The 21,017-nt window shown below is 38.2% G+C and overlaps 1 protein-coding gene and 1 pseudogene across 3 annotated transcripts in view; one reads left to right on the top strand and one right to left on the bottom strand.

Annotated features, from left to right (window-relative positions):
* CDKAL1 (CDK5 regulatory subunit associated protein 1 like 1) overlaps positions 1 to 21,017 on the bottom strand; it is a 723,350-nt gene that overhangs the window by 526,353 nt on the left and 175,980 nt on the right. The gene's annotated exons all lie outside the window — the stretch shown is intronic.
* On the top strand, positions 2,611 to 3,914 carry LOC117086786 (annotated as a pseudogene).

Here is a 21,017-nt window from a genome sequence, read left to right as displayed (position 1 = left end):
TCATGTGATATTATGCCAGAGTCAGGCTGAAAAGTAAGGCATATTACATAGAGTTAAATAAAACCCATCTGACGAAATTTACAGGGTTTGTAGGGTGTGACTCCCTAGATCCCTGAGATAAGAATTTGGGCAAGAGAGAAAAAGGGTTAGAGTTTAGTCCTCAGTGTAACATTTTTTTTTTTTTTGAGACGGAGTTTCACTCTTGTTGCCCAGGCTGGAGCACAATGGCATGATCTCAGCTGACCGCAACTTGGGTCTCCCAGGTTCAAGCGATTCTCCTGCTTCAGCCTCCCGCATAGCTGGGATTACAGGCATGTGCCAACACGCCTGACTAATTCTGTGTTTTTAGTAGAGACAGGGTTTCTCCATGTTGGTCAAGCTGGTCTTGAACTCCCGACCTCAGGTGATCCACCTGCCTCAGCCTCCCACAATGCTGAGATTACAGGCATGAGCCACCGTGCCCAGCTAGTCCTCAGCGAAACTTTAAGAACCAAAGGAAAGTCAGTTGAGTGAGGCTTACAGAAGTCAGACCACTGCATATATGCCTCACTGCATTCAAAACTCACCTTGCACAGCATGCAGCATCTGAATCAATTATTTCCTTCTTGTTAAGCAAGGTAAAGTGCTCCATTCTTAAAGGGATTAACAAAAGTAATCTCAAGTATATGTCATGTATTCTATATTCCTATTATGAAGAATATCCTCATAAAATGAAAAAAAAAGTCTATAATTAGTTCGCCTCCCCTAAGATCAATATCCTGATACTCTACTCACAGCAACACTGTAGGAGTTAATATCTTTCAACAAGGGCAGAAAGACAGAAAAGAAAAAAGTGGAGGCAGGGAGGAAACTCAAGAATATATCAGTATATCAGAACACCTTCATAAAGTGACACTGAGAAGAGAAGCCCTGATCAGCTGTTACATTTACTGAATTCACCATCCAATTTGCACACCTCATTGTACTTTACCCTAATTATCACATTCACCAAGAATGACTAAAATTAAATGAGGACATGCATCTATATTTTGGGATAGAGAAGGAAGAAATTTACAATTTAGGTTCCTACTAAAGATTTACTTAAAGGGATAAGGTTGATGAGATACTTATATATTCTATCTTAGTGTTAAAAAGTCCTGAAGGAAAATGCACACCTGGGCTTATTTTTCTAGCTCCATCTACCTGAATGCTATGTGAGCTATAGTACTAAGAGATCCCAATCTGGTTTCAGGCGGAAGACACAGCCAAACGAATGTATTTGTTTGTTTGTTTGTTTGAGGCAGGGTCTCGCTCTGTCAGACAGGCTAGAATGCAGGGTCATGATCTTGGCTCGTTGCAACCTCCGCCCCCCAGGCTCAGCCTCCCGAGTAGCTGGGACTACAGGCACGCACCTCCACTCTCAGCTTTTCTTTTTTTCTTTTTTTTTTTTTTTTTTTTTTTTTTTTTTGTTGTTGAGACGGAGTCTCGCTCTGTCACCCAGGCTGGAGTGCAGTGGCCGGATCTCAGCTCACTGCAAGCTCCGCCTCCGGGTTTACGCCATTCTCCTGCCTCAGCCTCCCGAGAAGCTGGGACTACAGGCGCCCGCCACCTCGCCGGCTAGTTTTTTGTATTTTTAGTAGAGACGGGGTTTCACTGTGTTCGCCAGGATGGTCTCGATCTCCTGACCTCGTGATCCGCCCGTCTCGGCCTCCCAATTCTTTTTTTCTTTTTTAAGTAGAGACGGGGTTTCACCTTGTTGCCTACATTGGTCTGGATCTCCTAAACTCAAGCCATCTGCCCGCCTTGGCCTCTCAAAGTGCTGGGATTACAGGTGTAAGCCACTGTACCTGGTCTCATATTAAGAATTGGCCATATAATCTGAATTAAAATTTGTTTTTAACTCATAAAAGGTTATCAAACAAAATTTTACAAAGTTTTTTTACATCTTTATCAAAGTCACTTTTCAAAAAGAAAAGGCATTAATGTAAAAACTACTCCATTGCAGGGAGTAACAAAAATGCCCTTTGTTATTCAAAATAATACAAAATTGGCTGGAGGTGATGGCTCACGCCTGTAATCCCGGCACTTTGGGAGGCCAAAGGGGGCAGATCACTTGAGGTCAGGAGTTCAAGACCAGCCTGGACAACATGGTGAAACACCATCTCTACCAAAAAATACAAAAAAAAATTAGTCAGGCGTGGTGACGCATGCCTGTACTCCCAGCTACTCGGGAGGCTGACGTGGGAAAATCACTTGAACCTGGTAGGCGGAGGTTACACTGAGCCAAGATCACACCGCTGCACTCCAGCCTGAATGAGAGAGTAAGACCCTGTCTCAAAAACAACAGCAAAAAAAGTGGCAAAGCAAGAGCCACTTGAGTCCTGGGAAAGATAAGAATCTGAAATCATGTCTCCTTAGCAAATTTACATAGTCACAAAATTCCCCACCCTCTGAATAGAGGCAAAAGAAGAAATAAAATTCCTTCAAAGCTACCTCAACTGGGCTTCAGCAAGTTGTAATTCTGCATAATCGAAAAGTTCCACTAAAGGGGCAAGAGGCAGAGACTAACAGTATTTTAGGACACTTAAAAAAACTCATTTTTCTTTCTGTTCCCATAGCACTCCTATAAACATGGTGAACATTCCTAAAAACCATCAAACTTTCCGTAACAAGTGTGGCAAGCACCAACCCTACAAAATGACACAGTACAAGAAGAGCAAGTGATGCAGGATTTTTCTCAGCCCCTTCACTGGACTCCCAGCAGGGGTGCCCCCTCTACTCGGCCGCCACACTCAACACCTTGTAGAGGGAACACATGAGCAAACAAGTGCGGGACCTGGCCAGCGGGTCCAGACGCCAACACAGAAGCAAGCTCCGTGCGGGGCCCATGGCCAGACCAGGCATGTCGCCTCAAGGGGAACACAGCTGCACCCAGGTGAGGATGCCCATGACCCCGAAGCCCCAGAGGGGGTGATACAGTGCTCCTTTAGTTCTGCCATCCGCAGGCAGCAGTGTATTAGCAGCTCAGTTGGCCCTTGAAGTGGCTTCCAGGTGAGGGTGCCCGCGACCCTGAAGCCCCAGAGCGGTGTTACAGTGTTCCTTTAGTTCCACTGTCCATGGACAGCGGTGTGTTAACAGCTCAGTTGGCCCCTTGCCTCATCGCATGGGTCGGCTGCCCTCCACTGGATAGGGCAAAGGGCTGGTGTGGCAGCCTTTCTGGGTACCCACGGTTGATGGGACCCAACTTCTTGTCCAGCATCCAAGAAGAATGAGGTCACGTGGATAGCTGAAGGATGGTGAAGGCAGAGAATTTTACTGAACAATGAAAACAGCTCTCAGCAGAAAGAGGAGGTGGAGAGGGGATGGGAAATGCAGGTTATCTTCCCTGAAGTCAGGCTCCCGCTCCCTCTCCCTCTCCCCCAACTGAGTCTGGGGTCTTTATAGGCACAGGAACAGGGCAGGGCAGGTCATAGGTAGTTCTGAAAAAGGCAGCATTCAATTGGTAAAAAGGCATTAATCAGAAAGAACCAACCAGAAGAGAGTGGGCAAACAGGAATAGAAGTTCTCACTGTGGGCTGCGGGTTTCAGGATGTTTTTTCGTTTTGGTTTTTGATGGTGAGGTTTCACCAGGGACTGGCCCCTGTCTGTCTAGAATTTCTCTGCCTCTTGCCTCTATTACAAGGATTCTATGTATGCCCAGGGTAAGCAGCATTATGACAGGAAGCAGAGTGGCTATGGTGGGAATACTAAACCCATTTTCTGGAATTCTGGGAAAAGGCTACATCTAAAAAGAAGATTGTGCTGAGGCTTCAGTGCTTTGAGCCCAATTGCAAATATAAGAGAAAGCTGGCTGTTAAGAGATGCAAGCATTTTGAACTGGGAGGAGAAAAGAAGAGAAAGAGCCAAATTAGTTCTAAGCATCATCTTTTATGATGAAGACAATAAAATCTTGAGGGTACAGTCAGGGGGGAAAAAAACCCTCATTTTTAACATACTTTACTTGAATTAACTATTTCAGAATGTATTATGGTCTCCCAAATTATCCGTGTTGTTTTCACAGCAAATGAAAGCTGGCCTTCATAATTAAGATGGACAAATGATAATCTGAGTCCCCTGCCTTCATAGGAGTTGGCTTCCAGAGTAACCTGCAAGTAAGTTGAGGCCACAAGTATGGCTCTCAATATAAAAGTAGTTCTACATAAAGTAACAAAATTTGGCCAGGCATGGTGGCTCACACCTGTAATCCCAGCACTTTGGGAGGCAGAGGTGGGCAAATCACTTGAGATCAGGAGTTCGAGACCAGCCTGGCCAACATGGTGAAATCCTGTCTCTACTAAAAATACAAAAATTAGCCAGGCCTGGCGGTGTATGCCTGTAATCCCAGCTATTCGGGAGGCTGAGGCAGGAGAATCACTTGAGCCCAGGAGGTGGAGGTTGCAGTGAGCCGAGACTGCACCACTGCACTCCAACCTGGGCTTCAGTGTGAGACTCTCTCTCAAAAAAACAAAAAATAAGTAGAGAGTAAAGAAAGACAGATAACCGAGGCTGGGAAGGGTGACTGGGGAGAAGAAACGATGAAGAAAGGTGGGTTAAATGGTATGAACACAGAGTTAGAAGGAATAAATTCAATATTTGATAGCAGAGTAGGATGACTACAGTTAACAAACATGTGCTGTACGTGGGTGGTGGACACCCTAAACGCTCTGACTTCTTTATTATGCATTACACACGTAACTAAATTTCACATGTACCTCACACATTTGTACAAATTGTTTTTAAAGGAAAAGGTAGACAAACAAAAAATGCCTATATATGGGCCTGTAACCATTAGCATCGCAACCAGGAAAGCAGAACAGTGCCACCAAATGACTTAAAGCCACCACAGGGCCCAAAACCGCATCAAGAAGACCAGTAGCTTCCCTACGCCATAAGGAAGCCAATCGCCTGAGGAAGGCAATCCTCAGAGAACCATGATCTTGTCACCTTTGAATATTCAATCACCAAAATCCAGACTCTGGAAAGGCTACAGGTCAAAAGGCCCAGGTTCTCCAACAGGTAAATTGTAAGGAAGAGAAAGAAATGGAGGGGAGCCTGTAGATTAAGAAATATTTAAAATATGTACCAGGCTTTTTAAAATGAGCAAGAGTTAACTTTATTATCTAAGGACAAGCAGGGGAAAAAGCCATAAGGAAACATAAAGCAGTGGGCATTATAAAAGCCAGGGGAATGGTTACTTGTTGAGGTAGAGAGAGATCTGCGGTTTTCACGGGGAACATAAAAGGGTTTTCCAGAGTGTCTGGCAATGTTTCATTTCTTGAGCTGGTGGTAAGAGCTCCAGGTTATCTGACTTGATTCGCTAAACTATACATTTCTGTGTGGTTTTTAAATTTTTTATTGTATTTTACAACAGAGGTTAAACATGAAATATTTTAATTAAAAATACTCTAAAATTAAATAACCTGAGATTTCCCTCAAAAAGGAGAAGAGAAATAAAACCGTGGTAGCTGTCTCTAAAGTCTTTTCAATCTTCCTATATATCTCAGAACCCACATGAAAGTGGTTTTAACCCATGGCATATAAATACGATGTCAGTTAGCTGGAAGAATTCCTATGTATACTTGTATTAGTGGAAACAAAATGGTATTTTGTCCTCCGACCATCCTTATCAGAAGTAACTAGGATGACACTAAAAAGACCAAATAATTCAAAATTATTATTAAAGAGTTTTCAAAGAGAGCACAACTCAAAGAACCTGTTTGCTTTCTATATTTTGTGGTAATAAGTTAAAACCATTGAGAAGACTGAGGCAAATTAAATGCACAAAAGGGACACAGAACTCATCTGCCTATCCCCCTCCTCTACTGTGTCTGGGTAACTTCACTGTTCTCTTTCTGAGAACATAACTGTAAACTTTAAAAGGCAGGATGGTTCAGGAAGGAAAACCCTACACACTGACTGTCTAGAGACCTCAACTTGAATCCAGACTCTGCCATGAACTGACAGAAAGACAAATCTTCTTCTCTGAGTCTTCATTTTCTCACATGTTAAATGAAAATGGTTTAAAAAGATGAACCCTAAGGTTTCTTCCAGGACTAAAAATCTGTTATTGTGATGGGAAATATTTGCCCCCAGAAGTAGGATTAAGAAGAAATGTCACAGTAGTAGATTACATCATTAGACATTTTTTCTTTTCCAAATAGTAAGTTTTAATTATTAAAAAGTAAAAAAATTTTTGAACACTCTCCCAAAAGCTGCAATCTGCATTCCATTTTTACACCTTGCTAACAGAAGATGCTAATCTCTAGCAGATTTGAAAATTAGCAAACAAAAACATAAGAAAAAAAGTTCATTTTATTGTCTTAAATTCAAGCTTTTTCTACCAGCTTTCATGTATCCATTTGTGAAAATGTGATAAGAGGGAAGCTTGTGGTTTTAAAAAGTTAGAAGAATAATAAACTATTTGAAAACAGACAATATATATTCAGCTTCTTTTCTTTCACCCCCAGTTTGGAGTATGCAAATTTGAACCCCATATATCAAAACCCTAAACAATACTCAAGTCACTATACTAAGCCCCTAACAGAAGAAATAAAACAAGAAATGGATGCCTCTGCAAGATGAAAAACAAGAGTTTAAGGGGTGGTCCTAGGGAACTGTCAACGTCTTCTAGAGAATAACAAAATTACCACCATGACAACAGGATTTCTCTTCTTATACTGTTTAGGCTTTTCCAGAACAATTTTCATATGCATCATAAGCTGCCTGATGAAGAACCCATGAGTGGGGAATTATTACTCCACAGATGAGGAAAATGTGGTTCAGAGAAATGAACTGGAAAATGGAATACAAGATTGAGAGATGAATTAACGTTGGTCTCTACTACTTACAGCTAAAAGGGGCACTTGGAGTCCTCAAAGAAAACAGAATAATGTATATAATCTCTACCTGCTGAAGGGTGGCACTTCACTTTACAACCTGAACAGAAAGAACGTCTCAACTCAGTCATCTGTGTTAGAGTGGCAGGCCACTAGGATTTCACAAGGCTGGGACAGTTCACTGTGCAAGGGATTATGCTCAACAACTCTCAAGACCTGGAGGCCGCAGAACAGCTGAATGAGCACACTGAACTAAATGAAACCATCCTTTCGCCTTCTCTACTGTGCCTGATGAAAAATTAGAGAACCAGAAGAGGGAGAAGGCAAAAAACACAAGGTTTCTAGATTTCAAATTCCCCATACACAAAAAAGGTGGTGAGGGCTCCTGATTTATGCCATATATGGCCCAGGGAAACTCAACTATCCCCGTTTAAATAAAATATATTTAGACATATATTGCTAACCACAATAACAACCACAAAGCTACAACTAAGCGAATAATACATTTCTAAAGTAGCATTTTTAAAATAAAATATTTTATATTGCTCTAACAAGGCCTTCCCCATTAAGGGTCTCAGCAAATTACGTGGCTTCTGACTTCACGGAGAAAATAAAAACAAGAAGAAGGAACTACTGTTTCTTTACACCATCATATCTCTCAAACTACCTGTTCTGTATCAACATATTAGTTTTCCCACCTGTTACAACAGATCAGCTGTCTTCACTCCCAAGTAAGCCTGATGCTTCTGCTTGTGTGCTAGATCTTAGCCTTTCTGTCATACTTTGGTCCTGTAAATTATCCTTTTCCCTTCTACAAAGCTTTTTTCCTCTATAATGGATCAGACTCAATAGCATACATATATACACATATCTTGTATTAAAAATACAAAATACAAACTCTCCCTTGATTCTACGTCTTCCCAACCCCCGCCCAGCTCTAGCTCCATTTCTGCTTCCCTTTATAGCAAACCTCCCCTAAAACGCAATAAGTACTCTATCTCACTTCCTTGGCTCTCATTCTGCTTAAAACCCACTCAAATCAGTCTTCTGTGTCCACCTCTCCAATGAAACTGCTCATCAGAACAACCATCAGTTCCCTATTGACAAATCCAGTAAGTCAATCTTCAGTTTTCATCTAACTCAGTTTCTCAGCAACACTTACACAGCTGATCACTCCTCCTTCTGGAAACGTGCTTCACTAAAACACTCGCCCTGACTTCTTCCACCTCTACTAATCAGTGCTCCTCAACCTCCTGAGCACACTCTTAGTCCTTGGTTCTCTCTTCTCTGCCTACCCACATTCCCTGGGTGATCTTCTGCAGTCCCATGGATTTATACACCGTCTATAGTACAATGATTCCCAAATTTATATGCCAAAGTCCAGCCTCATACATATAACATATCATCTCAGGTATCTAGTAAATTCCTCAAATCAAGTATAAACCAACAAATTCTTCTTGATTTCTCATTCCCACACCCATCCCACCCCACACAAAACAAAAAGAAAAACTCCTCTTCTGTTCTTTCTCATCTCAGTTAAATGGTACCAACATATGCCCAATACTCAACCCAGACCCAGCCAAACCAAAACCAAATGAAATAAGCAGTTACCGCTGATTGCTCTCTTCTTTTCATTTGTGCAATCTACCTCCAAAGGCTACCTTCAAAAGAGAATTCAAATCCAAGCCCTTCTTCTCATCTCCATTGGCACCACACTCTTCCAAGCCACACCATCTCTTGCTGTACTGTCTGTCCATCAGCATGACAATTTTTAAAAATGTCATTCCCCAGATCTTCACAAACTTTTGCTCTGTCACAGCATTCAAGTCTCTGTTCAAATATCACCTCTTTCAAAAGGTTTCCCTGACCATATTATATAAAATAGGCCCCATTTGACCTCATCACTCTCTTTTACTTTATGCCTGCATGCTTATCATGAAGCCTATCAAACCTGAAATCCTGTTTTTATTTTGAAAATATTTAGTTATTTCCTATCTCCCCACTCCCCACAAGGCTGAGAAACTCTCTTATTCATCACAGTGTGCACAAAACCAGAACAGTGCTTAGCTTACTGCAAGTGCCAAATAACTCTTTATCAAATGCCTGAGATTCTATCAAATATTTTTCCCTTCAAATGTCATATCGCATGAGTACGCACTAGCTGTCTCTCACCTTCTCATTCGTCTTCTTACCTAAGTTGAGAAAAACGAAAATGACAAGTGAAATAGTAAAATGAATCCATATCAGAAAATAAATCCGCAACAAAATGGTAAATTCTATAACAGATTCAATTTTTTCAACATGAAGTTTTCGTTAATGCTTTTATTTATTACTAAAGCAATACATGCAACCTAGAGGAGAAAAGTCAGGCAATACTGACTAGGAAAAATAAGAATATTTTAAATATACTTAGAGAATATCCTACATAGCTGTTATCAAAAAGACAAAAGATAACAATCACTGATGCAAGTGTGGTGGAAAGAGAACCTTAGTGCACTGTTGGAAGGAATGTAGATTGGTACAGCCATTATGGAAAACAGTATGGAGGTGCCCACAGAAATTAAAAACAGAACTACCATATGACCCAGCAATCTACCTTCTGGGAATATACCCACAAAAGATGAAATCACCACTTCATAAAGATCTCTGCACTTCCATATTCACTGCAGCATTATTCACAATAGCCAAGAGATGGAAACAACTTAAGTGTCTATGGACAGACAAATGGATAAAGTAAATATGGTAAATATATACAACAGAATATTATTCAGTCTTTAAGAAGGAGAAGATCCTGCCACGGATGGGCCTGAAGGACATTAGGCTAAGCAAAATAAGCCAGACACAGAAAGAAAAATATTGCATAATCTCACTTAAATCTGGAATATTTAAAAAAAAGGGCAGGGGGTTGGCAAATAGAATACATAAAGGATAAAACAGTGATTCTGGCAGAAGGGAGAGAAAATAGGGAGATGTAGGTCAAAGGATACAAAGTAGCAAACACAACAGGATGAACAAGTTGAAAGATGCAATTATAACATAAGAACTATAGTTAATGTTGTATTATATTCAGAATTTTTGCTAAATGAGTAGATTATAACTGCTCTTGCTACAGGCAGGGAAAAATGAGTAATTGTAAGATGGCTATGTTAATTTGTTCCACTATAATTTGTTTCATGTTAATTCGTTACACTACAATATTTTTACTATACATGTGTCTGATCACATATATCTTAGATTTATACAATAAAATTTATTTTTTAAAGAAAAGAAGGCTGCTAGGTCACAAAATAGAAACAGTTTGACAAATTCATAACATAATGCAAAGTGATTTCCTCACCTTCAAAAGTATCCCTAATTCTTCAGAATTAGGGATATATACTCTATGTAGAGTTTATACTCCATAAACTCTTACGAATGCCAAGCATTTTATTTTAATGTACGAGTTGAAAATATTACTTAAGCTACAATTCTAGACTGGAAAACATTAGTTAACATTCGGTAATAAAGCAGCAGCAAAAGTCTGCCAATTTTCATTTCACTGAAAGAAGAAAAAACGTCACCCATATCAGGTGAGTGGTTCATGCTAGTGAACAAGAATAGACAATAATACAGCTTGGACAACATTGGAACACCCAGTCTACAAATAATAAAAAAATTTAGCCAGGCATGGTGGGTGCGCACCTGTAGTCTCAGCTACTTGGGAGGCTGAAGTGGGAGTATCACTTGAGCCTGGGAAATCAAGGCTGCAGTGAACTATGAGTATACCACTGCACTCCAGTCTAGGTGACAGAGTGACACTCTATCTCAAAAAAAAAAAAAAAAGAACAGACAACAATATCATTAATATTAACAAAAGCATTGAATTTGGGGCATCATTGATTATGACAAACACTTAATATGCAAAAAAATTAATAAAAATTATTTTAATATTAAAAATAAGAGACTAGCATAGCTCATAGTCTTATGCTATTATCTTCTGGATCAACCAAACATTATGAGAAATTTTTGTATCATAGCACTTTGTTTATATTTACTTCTTGCCCATAAGCTGGTGGTGATTTACCTTTCACGTTATGATAAAAAACATCTTTCATCCTGGTCGACATATCCTGTTTTTTCTTTATTTCTGAAGTCTATCTTGACAAAAGCACCTTTCATTTTTAAAAAGTATCATATGAAATCATTTTGCTTGCATTTATGTTTTCTTTTTTAAAGATAAGAAAGTTTGTTTAAAAGTCCAAATATGATCACAGTTAGCAACACTGATGTGTTTTTAAGTAGTCTACTAATAGAGTGAATAAAGTATATGTCTCGCATTTGATTTTTACACAAACCAAAACAAGTAGGTGGCTCTAATTTTTCATACACGTTCATCTTGTGGTAATTTGTGATAAGGTATTTAGAAACCTCTATAAATAAAGAATATGCCTGACTTCTGTTTCAATTTAAGTATTATATTTCCTGAGCTTAGGTTTTGCTTTGTTTTTAACAAGAAAAAAGGAAAAATTTAAAAAGTCAAAATCAATTATAAAAGTCTTAATTTTCATTGTACAGTGTATAAATTTTAGTTCATCAAGTATCTCTTTGTAAATGTGCTTCCATACCCTTTTTCTGGGTTACCTGAAATATCTGTTGGTTTGTCTTGCAATTATTCTCCATGAATATACTGGGCAGTGAATTATCCAAGTAATATGAAAAAAGAATATCAGTCTCCTAATACGACGTCTACGTCTTTGGAGAGTGGAGAGTAAGTATTAGGAACCAAGAATGATTCACATCATGTACTCTTAGGATGTGATATCATTTTTAAATAATTAACATACAAGTATTATTTAAAGAGAAACAAAACATATAAAAATGGCAGTAGAGAGCAAAAAATGCAAACTCACTCCTGGATCATTAGAAGAAAAAAACCCTTGTTAGTGAAAGCACTTTTCTAAATTAATTACTTCAATCAAAACTTAAGAAACAGCTTTAAAGGATGCAAATAAAGATATGGCAGAATGTTGATTCCAGGTATATGCTTTGGATTAACATCAGAGGGTAAATTCTCTTACCTGTGCTTCTTGAAATAAAGTCATCCTAGTTTTTGTTCTAATAAACACTTCTCATTACAGGCATCAAGTAAGTAATGATTGCTTTTTACAGAAGAACTACACAATCACAAGTCCTTTGAATCTTAGAATCTTACAAAGATTAAAAGAGAGTGTTTCATACTGTAATATACGGAATTTTTAAAGTTATATAGGCCACGCATGATGGCTCACGCCTGTAATCCCAGCACTTGGGGAGGCCAAGGAGTGGCGGACCACAAGGTCAGGAGTTCGGGACCAGCCTGGGCAACATAGTGAAACCCCCGTCTCTACCAAAAATAAAAAAATTAGCCAGGCGTGGTGGCGGGTGCCTGTAATCCCAGCTACTTGGGAGGCTGAGGCAGGGGAATGGCTTGAATCCAGGAGGTAGACATTGCAGTGAGCTGAGATTGTGCCATTCCACTCCAGCCTGGGCAACACAGCGAGACTCCATCTAAAAAAAAAGTTGTACAACTTTTTCTCGAAAAACAACAATCATTTTGAAAGTTAGTTGTTACACATATAGATAATGGTGCTTACCTCTGATTAGGTATTTTTGTCTTTTCCTTTTTTAAATTTTCTTTCCTTTTCATTTCACTTCTTTTTTTTCTAACACATCAAGCACACTGATTAGGTACTGAAGCCAACATTTGTCCTAAAACTTTTCTTAAAATAGTCCTGAAACACCATCATGGCTAAGTTTTGTGCTCTTATCAATACAGAGGAAGGGTGTGTGGCTCCATGACTAATTCCTGCCTGGTTTCCACCTATTCCTTAGGTGACAACTAAGATGTCATTTCCTCCAGAAAAGTCTTTCCTGACCATTGCAACTTTGGATTCAGGTTTTCTCATACATGCTCCTGTAGCACCCTGTATACTGCCCCGAGCGCAGACTGCTGCATTCTTGCTACCACTCTCTCTTGGTTTCTGTGTATCTCCTACTGGCCTCTACGCAAGATGATGAGCTCATCACTTTTGTTTGCCAACTCAGGTTCTCCTCCCAACACACCCCATTTGCTTTCTGGCAGAGATCCGATTTTGTTTGTTGTTTACTATGAGGGACTGTGCTCAGGAAAGAGCCTCCCCGCCCCCAAATCCAAAGGTGGGGTTAAAAAAAAAAAGTCTAAGTCAGTCATGGCATCTTCATTATCCTTGCTAGTGAATAGCTTTTAAGTCTGAGTTTGAGACACAGTTTGAATCAATGGTGTGCACTACAGGTTTTGAGAATGGTTTTCTACCTACTAAAAAGAGATATATGGGAGGAATTCCTCTCTTTACTAGCTGTCATCACAACTGCATGTAATATCTTAAACTATTGCTACTACAGCAATATCACCACTCAAACGAAGATACCACAAACAAACAAAGAATGGCAAAACCAAAAGTTTAAATATTCTTGTGTTGCAGAAGATATCATTAAGCCATGAAATTAACATAGAAATACCAGTCTCCAGACTTCCTGTTATATGAAGTAACACACTTATGATTCGTGCTACTTTTGGTTGTTTTCTGCAACATACAGGCCAAAGGTATCCAAACTTCCTTTCATCAAAATGTATTAATGTAAGTGGTGAAATCCGACTCATTCCTGCCTCTGTTTGACTCCAGCATCCATATTATCATTTCACGATGCCACCAAGGTTTTTTCTAAACTAGCTGAGCCAGGATTCCAACTTGGTCTTCCGACTCTAAGTCCAAAACTCTTTTTACTATATTACAGGTGATTAGGGAATCTATGCTTCTGCCTTTTATTTACACACGTAGTAGTCTGACACTATTCCAAATTCCAGACATCATTAGAAGCTCATATTTGGCTAATGAGGTACTCGAAATATTGGGAAAATGTAATGTGTTTACACCTACAAAATACCTCCTTTCTAATGAATTAACATGTATATTTCAAAACAGAAATACTCTTTTCTACAATCACTGTATACACCGAGGACAGAACTGATATCTATCTCACAACTTTTATTTGCTTTTTACCTGTTCCTTCTTGCTCTAATAAACTTAGTAACATATAATCTTAATTCTACTAAAAAGCCACACCTCTAGAGGAAAGACATATGTCACCCAATTCCCAGGAAAGCAGTGGTTACAATCAATGAAGATAAATAGACATTTTTAGAAAATTAAAAAGGAAGCATTTTACAAAGAAATGAGGGCTTACCGAGGTTGAATGTTTTACTGGAAATCATGTCAATAGGTAGGACCAGAACCAGAAATTTGGATTCCAATTCCTGATTCAGTATTTTCTCCATAATATCATAATGCTTCCAAATGCCTATTAAATATTTACTGAAAATACTTGGCCAAACAAAAATAATCCATTACTGCATGTTGAAGTAAATCAAAAACCTTTCAGTAAATTAAGGTAACAGATGCACACTACCTTTTATATTGACTCTATATTTTTTAAAGTAAGCTTCACTATATCCTAGTTATCTCTTCCACTTTTCTAGTCCACAAATTTCATTTTATTTAAATAATTCAAACTTATAAACTGTTATCAGTTTAAACAGACTTAAAGGGAAGTCAGTTCTAACTGATTTTTACATACATTCATGCATCACTTAATGATGGAGATACATTCTAAGGAATGTGTCATTAGGCAATTTCATCACTGTGTGAATATCATAGAGTGTACATACACAAACCTAGATAGCACAGCCTACTGCACACCTAGACTATATAGTGTAGCCTATTGCTCCTAGGCTACCCATCTATACGGCATGTTACTGTACTAAACACTGTAGGAAACTATAACACAAAGCTCAGTATTTGTGTTTCTAAACATATCTAGATATTTATGTGGCTCTCAATGGCTGAAACATCATGAGACCATGGGACATATGATTGTACCTACTTGCTACAAACAATGTTGCATGTAATATTTACTAAATTTAGGAAGACGGAACTTGTTATATTTTTTATTTAAATGCCACGATTTCCCTAATGAAGTAATTATCATAATGTTGACTTCACCCTCCATCCTCTTGATTATGAACCTAATTACTTGGGAAAGTTTTAACTAGAAGCTCAGGAAATCAGGTCTTTAGAAATTTATTTGTAAAGGTTAATTTATATGGGATTTTTCTGTAAGTGTTGTAGTTGATTCCAACATCCATTTCACTGTCGATGATTACTCCAAGCTAACTGCTATAACTCCATTGCCTTTGCCAATATTCGGGAGAGAATAATCTGAGACCTATTTGGCCCAATAAAACATAAAGAAATTCTTGCTCAGGTCTTCAAGGAAAGAAAGGCCAGCCTGTTTCCCACTACATATAAACAAGGAAAATGTGGATCTAATTGCTGCCCCTGTCCTCATTATCACAGAACACAACAGCTTGAAGGATAAAGCCAAGAAGGCAAAAGAAAGAAAAATATAAAAAGACCTAACCTAGGTCTCTTATGACAACAATGAGTTCAATTAACCCACTGTGAAGCCTTCTTGTACTTCCTGTTGTGCAACATAATCCATGTCCTTATTGTTAAGAGAGTTTCAGGTGAGATTTCTATTAATGAAACCAACAAGCATCTTAACTGATAAAGTAGTAAAATCCAGTCCAGGGACGATGAGCACTAGAAAGGGAAGAGACTACAGGTTGAGGATCCCTTATCTGAAATGCTTGGAAGTGGAAGTGTTCAGACTTGAAATTTTTTTTGCATCCCTAATTGGAAAATCCAAAATTGGAAATGCTCCAATGAGTATTTCCTTTGAGCGTCACATTGGTGCTCAAAATGTTTTGAATTTGAGAGCATTTCAGATTTCGGATTTTTGGATTAGAGATGCTGAATCTGTTAAAAAAAAAAAAAAAAAAAAAAACTTACAGTATTACAAACAGAATCTCTCAAAAGTACTTTGTTCTTCATTAGATGGTTCAAATACCAGTCAAGGTTCAGGGGTGTTCTGTAGAGCAAAGGAACTTCAAGACTCTCCCTAAATAATATCTAATTTGGGAAACTCTCAGAAAACTAAAGCGTTTCCATTCATTTTTTTAAACAGCTATTAGACACTCAGCACACTTCCAGGCTCTGAGGATACATTTGTAAAAAAAAAAAAAAAAAAAAAAAAAAAAAAAAAAAAACAGAACTCCTGCCCTTGGAGCTTACATTGCAATGGGAAGGTAATTAACAAATAAATAAATATCTTCCTCATGGATTTCGTTCTACTGTATAAAAATCATGAGGTAGAGAAGCATGTTCTATCATAAACAGTATGTCTGAATATTATGATAAATCAGGGTAGATATAAAAAACTTAATTAAGACTTGGTAAACTCTTCACTCAAGTGAAAAAAGTCAAAAAGAAAAAACATAAGGACAAGAAGAAAAAGGCTGAAAAATAAAGAAATTGTAGAAAAGTCAAAGGGAAAGATACAGAAAGAACAAGACTACAAGATCATCAGACACATGCACACATACAAAAAACTAAAATAAAATAAAGAAATGGAGATTTAAATAGATCTGTTTCAATTCTGTCATATTAGAATCAGAGTGACTAGGACAGATGGGATGTTAAACCAATTAACAAGGTCTCGAACCTGAAATTGTCTAACACCTTTTTTAAAAAACCTATTTCAAACCAAAAGAAAAGACCAAAGTTCCCAGCCCATGTCATAGAGTCCCTCTAAACCACAAGTGACTTGCCAAAACCCACCACACTGTAACACACATTCCAGGGTTGAGCTAAATCCAATCTGTCTCATAAGCTGGCCAGGCAGGCAAGAAACACCACATAGAAAAGGAGAGAAATTCCTACACCCTTTTCTATGTCATATATAGTAAAGTAGGCCTTGCAAGGAGAGAGGAAACTTTAAATGAAAGAAAATTTCTAAAGTGATCAACACAAAAATTGAAAATTCGTGAAAAAATTTATCCAAAATTTCTTTCCGTACTATTAAAGTCTCTGACAAGGTACCAACAGGCAAGTAAATTAAATGACTTGGGTTCCTTATTTTCTCTCAGAGGAAATTTAAGGAAATGTTAAGTAGCCACTGAATTGTTTAATAACTTCAAGTAAAAAGGTAAAGTAAGTACGTTACCAGGATAAGTCACAAGCACTTGACTAAAGGGCTCACTCTTCTAGCACGCAGTTAAATTATTTTAGACAGAACAATACGTAATTGCAATTAAGTGCTTTTCCTACTCTTATACTACATATTAAAACGGTTTCAGAGTTTAGATCACAGGTCCATGGGTAATGCCACTGTGGGGATACCTGACACTCGGTCTTAACGTCGAGAAAATATAGAGGATGTTTCACTCAAAGCTCTTCTAAAACGTACATTTTTAAAGATTTTGGCAGGAAGCTTTAAGATTTCCTTAAGTATAAACATTTATTCAATTTACAAATATTTACTGAGTGCCTACTTTATATGAGGCACTACCAGCACAATTAATAAAATCTAAAAATAAGAATTACACTTACATACATGAGGAATAGTCAGTTATTCTTGATCATGGAGGGTGGCAAAAAATGGCTATGCCTTGTAAGTAAAATGACTACATATCCTTATCTACACCTTTCATCCTAGCTCTCTGTCACTGTCAAAAGTATCCCAGTTTAATCACTGAATTATATGGTTACCCCACCACAGTGGGTAAGCAGACAGGTGCTATATGGTAGCTAGTTACCATAATGCCAAATATTACCTAGATTTCTTTTTTATGTTGTAGATAAGAATAGGCTACCCTTAGATAAAATGTAAAGACTCAGATGTTATATCAACATGATAAAAGCATTCTGTGATTGCTGAATAATAACTTTTAAAAGGATTTGTTTTCTTACTTCAAACACCCAGTAGTCAAATATTTCATCATTCTGTGCTACTGGATTAATGGTTTGCAACTAACCCAGGCAGATCTCAACAGCCACATGACCAAGGAAAGAACCAAAACACTGGGGCCACTTGCCAGATTGCCACAAGAACAAAGGCCTAGCAGGTGGCTATCCACTGCTCCAAATTAAATCATGCTGCACAGAACATTATCTCCATCATTGTATAATGTTGTTTTGTGTAATGTAACTCCTCATATCCAATTTTCAAAATTAAGACAAAATTGTTTTTAATGACAGACAAACCACAATAGGAAATAACAATGATCTAAATAACGTTGTTCAGGACTCAGTGAAAAGGGTCCCTCCCAGGTCCCAGAAGTAATCACCAAACCCCACCCACCCTCACCCCCAATATTTGTTCAATGAAGCAGTGCTGTATCTGGAACAAATCCCAAGGCCTAGTTAAACACCAGGTGGTACACTAGGGTGATTTTTTTTTTTTTAAGTAACAGATGGCTCAAACTTTTCATCTTTATGACACACAGCACAGGACTTATGCAAGTTAAACTGTCTTCCAAGTACTTTATAAAAGTAATACAATTACTCATATGACTCATCACTTCACATCATAAAGAGAGCAGCAGGTGAAACAGCTGCTGTACTCCTGGATTATTTATGACCTTGTATAACAGATATATAAATGATACACATAAATACAGATATACACAGATATATTGAAGTGTAGTTATATATTTGATGGTATTCCATCTCCCTAGTTGTAAAATTAGAGGACTATTTTAAATGAGTATTTTGGTTTGAGTAAATAAAGGTAAAATGTTATAAATCTGAAATGGTAGTAAGGAGAGAGGTATGTCCAGTGCCATTAAAGTCTGGATTGCAGGATATTTTGCTCAGAATGTACGAGCGGAAACTAGTTTAGTTGGATCAGTATATGAGCATCTGATCACTACTTTTAAATTCACCAAAAGGTTGGGGGGAAGCCTAAAGTAAAGTAAAAGAAGTTAGACTGAGAGATGTTTACTTCCCCTTCTTCTATTTCCACCCACCACACAACCCTACAGCCGAGGTCCAGCCCCAAACAGGTTTGCCTCCCCACACCAGGCAAGGCTAGTGAGAGGCATGGGTATCTCTGGATATAGCAGCAGAATCAAGGCAAAGGAATCTTCACGGGTAGCACCATAGGGTTTTCCATAGAGAGGACGTGCCTGTCTCAGTCTGCTGTGCCTGGCCTTCCCCACCTCTCCTACTGTCCTGTGAAGTGTGGACCAAAGGCGTGGTCAAGGATGGCCATCATCATCACTTTGGCTTTCTGTGGCTGAAAATCATGAGCACAGGCACCCATGGAGACGGTCTGCTGCTGTCCTTGGAAGAGTGACTGTAATGTCAATAACTGCCTCACCGGTGGACCTAACTCATAAAGCAACCCCGCTATGAACACATACTACCAGACCCACCACACAGGACAAGTGACACAGGCAGCAAACAGAAGAGTAATCCTAAACAGACTCGAGAAGGGCTGTGCTAGTGAAATATATACACCAAGGAAAGCTATAAGCTTTTCTATAAAATTAGATCTGCTAAAAACTAGTACTAGACTCCTCTAAAATCCATGAAATGTATACAGATTGCTGATACATTTTGCATTTGCCCGTGAAGTGAATACCCTATATATGGTTCTCCTGAGTAAAAATGTGTCCTAAATTCCACCAACTCTTTGCAAAAGAGCTTCTTAAGCCCAGTTGTTTATACATGGGGGTCCTTTCTGGTGAGATCTCTGAATGTCTGAATGGTATACGTTTAATTTGTCTTGTCTTTACATGGTATTTAAATAATTATTACTAACCGCTGAGTGTCAAAAGCCTGTACTGTTCCACAAACTGTAGCTAAATAATAGTTGTGATTGATGCTGTTCTTTATAAAATATTTTGTGAACAAGCTTAATAACCTTATTATGCCAGAAACAAAATTTCATTGATACTTGCTTTACAATGGAAAGAATCATAGCGAAAATTGTGCTCAGTAATATTTAAAAAATTAAAACACCATAAATATTGTCATTTGTAAAATGCAAACAAAAGTCAGTTATTTTTAAATATCTATTTTTGCTAAAGCATATTACACAAATCCTACGTTAATTAGCGTACACCTGAGGTCAGCTACCTAGAATGCCTTGCAATTATAAATACCATGATCAGTGTTTCTGCAATTACAGGAACTTGATCATTTTGTACAACACTTCCAGGAAAAATTAACACTTGGAAAAATGCTGACTTTTAAATTTACAACTATTAATTATCATCCTACTTCTATTCTCCCCTTTACCCAAGTACAATGAGAAATTATTGCAGGCTACTCACATTTTTAATTGAACGTGAATTGTTATTCTCATTTTAGTCAGGCTTTCTGACCCAGTTATTCCAAACCTCATATTCTTTGTTGCAAATTAACCAGATGACCACCCTATTACGGTATTGGCACACCATAAATTCAACAATTTATACAGGCCTCAGGGCACTGGACTATACCATCTAGAATTCCATTTTGAAAGAGTAAATCACAAAGAGATTCACAGAAGTGAGATTTAATTTGAGAAACAATGAGCAAATGAACTATTATTTCCTCACTTCTGGTCTAGGGACCTTTTCCATAGATTCTTGTTTTCTGGTTTTATACTGCCGTCACCTCATATAGAATTTAGCTTGGTCTCATGTGGCTTTGCCTCTGATACACATTCAAAGCTATTCATTAAGTAGAAAATAAACTCATCTCCTACCATTCTCCCTCTGGCACTTTCTATTCCAGCCACACTTGCCTCTCCTTGCTGTTTCTTGAACATACCAAGCACATTCCTCCCCCAGTGTGTTTTTATTGCTGTTTCCTCTGTCTAGAATGTTCTTTTCTCGAATATTCCCATTACTCATTACCTTATTTCATTCAGGTCCCTGCTAAAATCATTTAACCAGAGAAGTCTTCCTTGACTATGCTATACAAAATTATACCCCTGTTCTCTCTCAATGCCTTGCTTTCATTTTCTTCCTAACACTTGCTACCAGACTTACATGTTACCTTTCTCTAAGCTGCATGACAGCAGAAATTTTGCTTCCTTCACTGCTATTATCTATCCCCAGGTCTTAAAAAAGCACTTGGTGTAATTCGATAAAAAATTGAGTCAAGGAATGTTTATTTGTTTCTCTCCCTACCCATATAAGCTCATTAAGTATTTTGTTTTATTTAGTACTGAAATCCCAGAGCCTCAAACAGTACTTAACACCTGAAACAATCAATA

Source organism: Trachypithecus francoisi, unplaced genomic scaffold, assembly GCF_009764315.1.
Source record: "Trachypithecus francoisi isolate TF-2019V2 unplaced genomic scaffold, Tfra_2.0 Lachesis_group10, whole genome shotgun sequence".
NCBI classification, from domain to species: Eukaryota; Metazoa; Chordata; class Mammalia; order Primates; family Cercopithecidae; genus Trachypithecus; species Trachypithecus francoisi.
The sequence above is the reverse complement of the archived record's forward strand: the minus strand, read 5'-3'. Positions and strand labels throughout refer to the sequence as shown.